At 45.2% G+C, this 9,432-nt stretch overlaps 7 non-coding genes across 7 annotated transcripts; 3 read left to right on the forward strand and 4 right to left on the reverse strand.

Annotated features, from left to right (window-relative positions):
* Positions 1-6,366: 6,366 nt before the first annotated feature.
* LOC134987914 (U5 spliceosomal RNA) lies at positions 6,367-6,482 on the reverse strand. The gene has a single exon (XR_010193458.1). It is a non-coding gene; the product is annotated as a U5 spliceosomal RNA (small nuclear RNA).
* A 274-nt stretch (positions 6,483-6,756) lies between these two features.
* LOC134987900 (U5 spliceosomal RNA) lies at positions 6,757-6,872 on the reverse strand. Its single transcript, XR_010193444.1, has one exon. It is a non-coding gene; the product is annotated as a U5 spliceosomal RNA (small nuclear RNA).
* Positions 6,873-7,158: 286 nt separating this feature from the next.
* On the reverse strand, positions 7,159-7,274 carry LOC134987892 (U5 spliceosomal RNA). The gene has a single exon (XR_010193436.1). It is a non-coding gene; the product is annotated as a U5 spliceosomal RNA (small nuclear RNA).
* A 270-nt stretch (positions 7,275-7,544) lies between these two features.
* Positions 7,545-7,660, reverse strand: LOC134987893 (U5 spliceosomal RNA). Its single transcript, XR_010193437.1, has one exon. It is a non-coding gene; the product is annotated as a U5 spliceosomal RNA (small nuclear RNA).
* A 144-nt stretch (positions 7,661-7,804) lies between these two features.
* Positions 7,805-7,967, forward strand: LOC134987870 (U1 spliceosomal RNA). Its single transcript, XR_010193417.1, has one exon. It is a non-coding gene; the product is annotated as a U1 spliceosomal RNA (small nuclear RNA).
* Positions 7,968-8,638: 671 nt separating this feature from the next.
* Positions 8,639-8,802, forward strand: LOC134987940 (U1 spliceosomal RNA). Its single transcript, XR_010193482.1, has one exon. It is a non-coding gene; the product is annotated as a U1 spliceosomal RNA (small nuclear RNA).
* Positions 8,803-8,954: 152 nt separating this feature from the next.
* On the forward strand, positions 8,955-9,117 carry LOC134987878 (U1 spliceosomal RNA). Its single transcript, XR_010193423.1, has one exon. It is a non-coding gene; the product is annotated as a U1 spliceosomal RNA (small nuclear RNA).
* Positions 9,118-9,432: the final 315 nt, after the last annotated feature.

The raw sequence follows: 9,432 nt of genomic DNA on the forward strand, positions 1-9,432 counted from the left end.
ATGTTATTTTTTTCTCTGCAACCCACTGCTAAATTGTGCTTCCTAGCTGTTTTTTATAAAATCACTTAATTAAATCTAACTCTGATTACGTCAGAGAAGGCCAGGTACCCTACACCATAAGAGGGGGTTTGAAATTTTGACTTGTCTACTTAAAGATCACCAAAATCTGATGACAAGGTCAATTACATCCCTGGGTGGGATTGAACCACCAACCTTTTGGTTAATAGCCCATGTAAGTGCAAGAAATCCTGAAGCACTCACTCATCATGGGAAAGTACCAATGTGTATCTTACAAAAATTCTCCAGATTATTGACTTTTTAAAGTTTTTCTAGGAAACGTTCTAGATGAATGATTATTAGCCTTTGTCAGTATTGACTTTTGCAAGGTGTCTCTGTGGCGCAATCGGTTAGCATGTTTGGCTATTAACCAAAAGGTTGGTGGTTCAATCCCACCCAGGGATGTAATTGACCTTGTAATCAGATTTTGGTGATCTTTAAGTAGACAAGTCAAAATTTCAAAAACCCCCCTTATGGTGTAGGGTACCTGGCCTTCTCTGATGTAATCAGAGTTAGATTTGATTAAGTGATTTTATAAAAAAACAGCTAGGAAGCACAATTTAGCAGTGGGTTGCAGAGAAAAAAAAATATGCTGGCAGAAAAGTCCAATTGAGTGATTAAACAGCTCTTCATTTTCTGATTTTATGTTTATGCTAACAAATTTGCTCTCTGAAAAGTGTCCACAAAGCCAAGTCTCTGATTAACACCTTTGTAGGAATGGTTTTTCACCTATTACTGAAATAAACTTGCTTCATTGGAAAGGCATCAAAGATGCATCCTCATTTCAATGTCTACTGAAATAATACAGGTTGACACCAGGAAACGTCACTGCATCCTTGCTGCTTCCTCATGGGGAAGTCTGTTTAATGTGAAAACAAGGTGATATCTAATCAGCACACAGGTAAGGAATTAAGAAAATCTTTCTTTATGGGTGAAGATGTTTCTCACAAATTGTTGTCCCAATGCATCATTGAAATTCAAGATGGAAGATGATTTTCATATATCACTTGTACATTTTGCATTGCTCTTCTGGTGACAATGTAGTTTGTTTTTGTCAATTACCATTTCAGTAATAGGGTAAAGAAAATTAAGTGGATTTTTTAAAGAAAACAATGCTGTCAATATACTATTAAAACAAATTAAAATGATAAAAGTTATTGTACTTTAAGTAAAAATAAAAGAGCCAAAATATCAATCCCAGTTTTTGATTACTTTAATTATAAAAAAAAAAATGCACATAGCAGAGGATAGTTTCGATCAATCAACCTCTGGGTTATGGGCCCAGCATGCTTCCATTGCACTACTCTGCTGCTCATGGAAGTGGAAGAGATCCTGAAGACTAAATTGATTAAAGGCCTAAAAGTACTGGACTATAAGGAAAGACTTACTAGGCTGAATATTTATACACTAGAAAAGAGGTGCCTAAGAGGAGATATTATTAATATCTTCAAATATGTAAAGATACATAACAAAGAGTTATCAGAGGAATTATTTATTAAAAGAACACGTGGTCACTCGCTGCGACTGGAGGAAAGTTCAGAACGCAATGGAGGAAAGGTTTCTTCACTGTTAGGGCAATCAGGATGTGGAATTCCCTGCCAGGGAAGGTGGTAATGGCGGACTCTGTAATTGGATTTAAAAAAGGAATGGATACATTTCTGAATGAAAAAGCTATCCAAGGTTATAATACTTAAAATATCAACATGGTTAATCCGGGGTTAACATGAGTTATAGTAGCTAACTAGTCATAAAACATTATTCAGCAAGTATGTAGAATCATCACAACTTAAAACAGGTTGAACACGATGGGCAATTTGCCTCTATTCAACCTCAAAAACTATGTTACTATATTACTATGTAATTGTAGTATACAGAACACCACAATGCAATGAGCAGTGATAGTGAGCACTGATGAGGATACTAGAACTGACACTGAGCAGCAAGATGCAGCACTGGACTATTAGTAATGTACTGTAGTATGCTGAGCACCACAATGCAGCACAAGACAATGAGCAGTGATACTGAGCACTGATGAGGATACTACTGAGAACTGACACTGAGCAGGAGAGACACACTACTAGTATTACTGAGCAGCAATAAGTAACCACTGATACTGAGCACTGATATTGAGATTTCCACTGAGAGAACATAGCCACGTCCTCTCCGCTCTCTCTTCAATGCACGAGTAAAAATGGCAGCAACGCGCAGCTCTTTATATGGAATCCGAATCTCGCGAGAATCCGACAGCGGGATGATGACATTTTCCCTTGTTCAGGTTTTCCGAGTCAGGCGGGAACAACCAAGCCAGCCTCGGACCAGTGTAAACCACGTGGAGTTCGTCGGGAATTCGGTTCTCGGAGAACCGAACCCGCTCCTCTATATATACTATATTACTATGTTACTGTAGTATACAGAACACCACAATGCAATGAGCAGTGATAGTGAGCACTGATGAGGATACTAGAACTGACACTGAGCAGCAAGATGCAGCACTGGACTATTAGTAATGTACTGTAGTATGCTGAGCACCACAATGCAGCACAAGACAATGAGCAGTGATACTGAGCACTGATGAGGATACTACTGAGAACTGACACTGAGCAGGAGAGACACACTACTAGTATTACTGAGCAGCAATAAGTAACCACTGATACTGAGCACTGATATTGAGATTTCCACTGAGAGAACATAGCCACGTCCTCTCCGCTCTCTCTTCAATGCACGAGTAAAAATGGCAGCAACGCGCAGCTCTTTATATGGAATCCGAATCTCGCGAGAATCCGACAGCGGGATGATGACATTTTCCCTTGTTCAGGTTTTCCGAGTCAGGCGGGAACAACCGAGCCAGCCTCGGACCAGTGTAAACCACGTGGAGTTCGTGGGGAATTCGGTTCTCGGAGAACCGAACCCGCTCCTCTCTACCTTATACCCATCAATTTTTTTATTTTCAATCTAAGCCCCTGCAGTTTTCTGTAAGCATCTGCTTCGCTATGATGATCAACAAGTCACAAGGGCAAACACTCAGGGTTTGAGGTGTAGATCTTAGGACCAGCTGCTACAAGCATGGCAGAGGTGTCACTATCACTGGTGACACCCAGAGAGGTGGCGAGGGAGATTGTAATGCAGTGCGCGCAGATAAGCAGCGCAATGGTAAAAAGGAGGCATGGTTTCATAGGTAGGGGCGTGGCCTGGTGGCCTGAATCTACATTTTGTTGCTCCGGGTGTCCCGGGGGTTGGGGGCTGCACCCGGGGACTAGTGTGTGAGCGGTGCTGGCTCCTGCACAGTGACAGGGCATGGCCACCCAGCATGACGCCTCCCTTCTTGACCATGCTGTAATTGCAGTCGCACTGCAGTTCAGCGTGATCATAAAAAATGGTGTAGGCTCCTGCTGGTGCAGACTGTATGTGCGCGCAGGAAGCCGCCACCATTTTTGTGATCACAGCGGCTGAATGTGATGTCATACAGCCGCTGTGACCACGCCCCCTGTGTCTCCTCCGTTGCAGACCCCATTTTGAAGCCTTGCCCCCGCACCGCTCCATCCCTGACTTGGAAATGGAGTGTTGCTGACCCACCTCTCCCCCCCTTCCCCGCCCCGATTGACAGGCAGAGGCGATCACATTCTCTGCGGGGTGCCGCAGAAAATGCAGGCACATGCGTATGCTCTTAGCAATTTTTGCAGTTGGATCGCTTATTGTGATTGCAATCCAACCTGAATCAGGCCCTATTACCTATCACAATGCGCTGCGGGCAGTACAAAATTGGGTTAATATAGGAGAAAAAACCCCAGACCTGTGCTCCTTAACTGTACCTGGTGGCTAGTGGAGCGGCTGCCCAGTAATCAGTGTCCACCGCAGTGCGCACACGGCCCACCCCCTACGGCCTCGCTCCCCTTCATCAGCGGCCTCGTGATCCGGAAGGGTGGTGTGTGTGTGACAGACCTTAGGATGAAACCGGAGCCTCCGCTGCAGTGACCCAGCAACCAGGGCACGGGAGTATACAGCGCCGCTGGGAGTGATGAAGCTGCAGTAAAGATGTCTATTAGACCTAGCCTGCTGCAGCCCTTGTAGATTCTCATAAAACAAGTTCTTCTTTTCTTGTCAAAATTAATAGCTAAGAATAGGCTGCCTGAGGCAGGCCCCTGTTAATTGGCCTGCTACTGAAGGCACCAACTACAAACTGAGCTCCCTGTTCATGGAAGCGGGGTTATAGAGGAGAATGCACTGAGCTTCTTGGGAACAGTCAAAAGCTTTGAGCCGGTTGGTGCCTCAGATCAAGATCCTACTCTACACCCCAATGTGAATCCTTGTGGAGTCCAGTGTACCCCACAGAAGAAATTAATGTGTCACACCCATTGGCAGCAACCTTAGAATAGCTGCTGACGGGCACAATTGAGAAAGGAAGGGGGGGGGGGGACATTTGAATCCAGCACATAGATGCAATTCAAATATGTAATTTGTACCTTCCTATTTTAAAATATAATGGATGAACCTCACCCTGTGAGAACAATCTTCATGATCAAGAGATCTAATATGTAAAATAAGTATGAGTTGGGATAGGGCTGGGGAGGGTGGCAGCTCGGGCAGCCCCTCCCCCGTCAAGTTAAGGAGATTCAACTGAGGAAGCACAAGGGAACTCTCGTCTGGGGACAACAACTGCAGGGAGACCACATCTTTTCAGATGAACATGGGAGGGCGGAAGGCTGCCTAATACTGAAGCACCATCAAATATCAAACCATATCCAACAACTAGTACAAGCATTCCTGGGGGAAGGTCTGCAGCAGACGGATTTGCATACGGTGATGTCATCCAAGCAGTGGGCCAAAGTTGGCTGGAACTCTCATCTGCATATAAAAAGAGAAAAGGGGCATGCAGGGCATGGCGGCCTTTTGCAGTGCTTGGATGACCCCTAGTTCGCATTAAACACCCCCACCCTCCTTTGGTGTGGGGCTCATGTTGGCCATGCCCCATCCCCTGAAGCATTCATGCTGATTTCTTGCAGCAGCTGGGCACTGTAACAGCTCCAGAGCTGCTCTGTAAGGCAAGTAAAAGGGTGTGGGCCCTGCAGCACCACCTGTAGTTCGCATTGTGCGTTGGAAGGCACAAAGTAAGCAGACGGGAGGAGAAGTCAGGATAGTACACAAGGGCATCCTTTTCTCTTAGTCCGTAGAGGATGCTGGGGTCACATTAAGAACCATGGGGTATAGACGGGATCCGCAAGAGACATGGGCACTTTAAGACTTTCAAAGGGTGTGAACTGGCTCCTCCCTCTATGCCCCTCCTCCAGACTCCAGTTATAGGAACTGTGCCCAGGGAGACGGACATTTCGAGGAAAGGATTTATTGTTAAACTAAGGTGAGCATCTTACCAGCTCACACCTTAAGCATGCCGCAGAACGTGGCATTCAACAGAACACAAGCCAACGGCATGAACAATTGCAGCAAAAAGCTGACCAGAACCGTAACACAACATGTGTATAACCACAAGTAATAACTGCAGACACAGTATGGACTGGGACGGGTGCCCAGCATCCTCTACGTACTAAGAGAAAAGGATTTACCGGTAGGTATTAAAATCCTATTTTCTCATACGACCTAGAGGATGCTGGGGTCACATTAAGAACCATGGGGTTATACCAAAGCTCTTGAACGGGTGGGAGAGTGCGTACGACTCTGCAGCACCGAATGACCCAACTTGAGGTTATCATCAGCCAAGGTATCAAACTTGTAAAACTTAGCAAAAGTGTTTACTAAATAGCTGCTCGGCAAAGTTGCAATGCCGAGACTCCCCGACCAGCTGCCCAGGATGAACCCACCTTTCTAGTAGAATGGGTCTTCACCTAATTCAGTAACGGCAATCCTGCCGTGGAATGAGCATGCTGAATCTTACCACAGATCCAGCGCATAATGGTCTGCATGGAAGCAGGACACCCAATCATGTTGGGAGCATACAGGACAAACAGAGCCTCTGTTTTCCTAATCTGAACCGTTCTGGTGACATAAATTTTCAAAGTTCTGACCACAGCCAGAGACTTTGACTCAACGAAGGTGTCAGTGGCCAAAGGCACCATGTGGAAAGATGAACCACCTTCGGCAGAAATTGTTGACGTGTCCTCAATTCTGCTCTATCTTCTTGTGATACTGCATGGTTTGTACTGTTTTCCATGTGCTCCCAGATCTTTCAAGCAAGTAGCATGGTCAAGAAAGTTCTGTTTGAAAAGAAACAAACATTTACTGTCATTGTTATGCAAATAAACTTACATTAAAGCTAACAAGAAAGCACACTCGTTCTGTCTTTAAACTGATAAAAGAAACCCCAATAATATGGGGCATGCAAAAATTGAGATAAAACTCAGTTTTGCTCCTCTCCACGGAAATCTTTAATAAAAGGCGAAATATTTGTTAGTTCTGAAGAGAAACCAGAGCATGACCAAGATTCCACCTGTCGCCTGAGTGCCATGCCAGCAGTTCTCATTCAGCTCAAAGTGAGCACCCAATTTGAATGAAAGAAAGCAGATTTCTCACCAGGCTTCCCCTTGCTATAAACATGGTTTGTACTCTTTTCCATGTGCTCCCAGATCTTTCAAGCAATTAGTATAGTCAAGAAAGTTCTGTTTGAAAAGAAACAAACATTTACTGTCATTTCTACGCAAATGAGCTTACATTAAAGCACACTCGTTCTATCTTTAAACTGATAAAAGAAACCCCAATAAGACGGGGCATGCAAAAATTTAGATAAAACTCAGTTTTGCTCCTCTCCACGGAAATCTTTAGTAAAAGGCGAAAGATTTGTTCGTTCTGAAGAGAAACCAGAGCATGACCAAGATTCCACCTGTCGCCTGAGTGCCATGCCAGCAGTCCTCATTCAGCTCAAAGTGAGCACCCAATTTGAAAGAAAGAAAGCAGATTTCTCACCAGGCTTCCCCTTGCTATAAGCATGGTTTGTACTCTTTTTCATGTGCTCCCAGATCTTTCAAGCAATTAGTATGGTCAAGAAAGTTCTGCTTGAAAAGAAACAGACATTTATTGTCATTGTTATGCAAATAAACTTACATTAAAGCTAACAAGAAAGCACACTCGTTCTGTCTTTAATCCGATAAAAGAAACCCCAATAATATGGGGCATGCAAAAATTGAGATAAAACTCAGTTTTGCTCCTCTCCACGGAAATCTTTAGTAAAAGGCGAAAGATTTGTTCGTTCTGAAGAGAAACCAGAGCATGACCAAGATTCCACCTGTCGCCTGAGTGCCGTGCCAGCAGTCCTCATTCAGATCAAAGTGAGCGCCCAATTTGAAAGAAAGCAGATTTCTCACCTGTCTTCTCCTTGCTATAAGCATGGTTTGTACTGTATTCCATGTGCTCCCAGATCTTTCAAGCAAGTAGCATGGTCAAGAAAGTTCTGTTTGAAAAGAAACAAACATTTACTGTCATTTCTATGCAAATGAGCTTACATTAAAGCACACTCATTCTATCTTTAAACCGATAAAAGAAACCCCAAAAAGATGGGGCATGCAAAAATTGAGATAAAACTCGGTTTTGCTCCTCTCCACGGAAATCTTTAGTAAAAGGCGAAAGATTTGTTCGTTCTGAAGAGAAACCAGAGCATGACCAAGATTTTTATCTGAAAATATGTGTTCTCCCTGCAGTTGTTGTCCCCAGATGAGAGTTCCCTTGTGCTGCCTCAGTTGAATCTCCTTTACTTGACAGGGGGATGCTCGAGCAGCGACCCTCCCCAGCTCTAGCCCAACTCCTACTTACCTGCCAGGTGAGATACTATGATCATGAAGGTGCTTCTCCCAGGGCAAGGCTCACCCATAGCACTCTGGGTGTGCTGCTTCTGCGATTTCCCCAAATGTGGGAAACTTGACTGCATAATTTGTGTTTCCCCTGGTCGGCTCTCGTATAATTCAGATCTCTTTGTCTCAGGTCTCTCTCCAGCCTAGTTTGCTGTCTGTTTCCACTTCTCTTTTCTTGAGCCGCTCCCTTCTATGCCCTTGCGCACTATCCTGACTTCTCCCGTCTGCTTACTTCGTGCCTTCCAATGCACAATGCAAACTACAGGTAGTGCTGCAGGGCCCACACCCTTTTACTTGCCTTACAGAGCAGCTCTGGAGCAGTTACAGTGCCCAGCTGCTGCAAGAAATCAGCTTGAATGCTTCAGGGGCTGGGGCATAGCCAACATGAGCCCCACACCGAAGGAGGGTGGAGGTGTGTAATGCGAACTAGGGGTCATCCAAGCGCCGCAAAAGGCCGCCATGCCCTGCACGCCCCTTTTCTCTTTTCATATGCAGACGAGGGTTGAAGCCAACTTTGACCCACTGCTTGGATGGCATCACCATATGCAAATCCATCTGCTGCAGGCCTTCCCCCAGGAATGCTTGCACTAGTTGTTGCATTTGGTTTGTTGTTTGGGGGTGCTTCAGTATTAGGCAGCCTTCTGCCCTCCCATGTTCATCTGAAAATATGTGTTCTCCCTGCAGTTGTTGTCCCCAGATGAGAGTTCCCTTGTGCTGCCTCAGTTGAATCTCCTTTACTTGACAGAGATGTGCCTGAGCAGCGGCCCTCCCCAGCCCTATCCCAAATCATACTTATTTTGCATAGGAGAGACCATGGTCTTGAAGATTGTTCTCCCAGGGTGAGGTTCATTCATTGCATTCTGGGTATGCTGACCCCTGTGATTTCCCCAAATGTGGGAAACTCAACTGCATTATTTGTGGTAGTGGGGGACTGTGTTTGTGCTTTCCTCTGGTCAGCTCTTTTAAAAGTCAGATTTCTTTGTTTCAGTTCTTCCTCTAGCCTTGTTCTTCTTTCGAGAGTTCCCTTGTGCTGCCTCAGTTGGTTCTCCTTCACTTGACAGGGGGGTGCCCGAGCAGCGACCCTCCCCAGCTCTAGCCCAACTTCTACTTACCTGCCAGGTAAGATACTATAATTATGAAGGTGCTTCTCCCAGGGCAAGGCTCACCCATTGCACTCTGGATGTGCTGCCCCTGCGATTTCCCCAAATGTGGGAAACTTGACTGCATAATTTGTGTTTCCCCTGGTCGGCTCTCGTATAATTCAGATCTCTTTGTCTCAGGTCTCTCTCCAGCCTAGTTTGCTGTCTGTTTCCACTTCTCTTTTCTTAAGCCGCTCCATTCTATGGCCTTGCGCACTATCCTTACTTCTCCCGTCTGCTTACTTTGTGCCTTCCAATGCACAATGCAAACTACAGGTAGTGCTGCAGGGCCCACACCCTTTTACTTGCCGTACAGAGCAGCTCTGGAGCTGTTACAGTGCCCAGCTACTGCAAGAAATCAGCTTGAATGCTTCAGGGGCTGGGGCATAGCCAACATGAGCCCCACACCAAAGGAGGGTGGAGGTGTTTAATGCGAACTAGGG

The sequence above is a fragment of the Pseudophryne corroboree genome, unplaced genomic scaffold, assembly GCF_028390025.1.
Source record: "Pseudophryne corroboree isolate aPseCor3 unplaced genomic scaffold, aPseCor3.hap2 scaffold_1021, whole genome shotgun sequence".
NCBI classification, from domain to species: Eukaryota; Metazoa; Chordata; class Amphibia; order Anura; family Myobatrachidae; genus Pseudophryne; species Pseudophryne corroboree.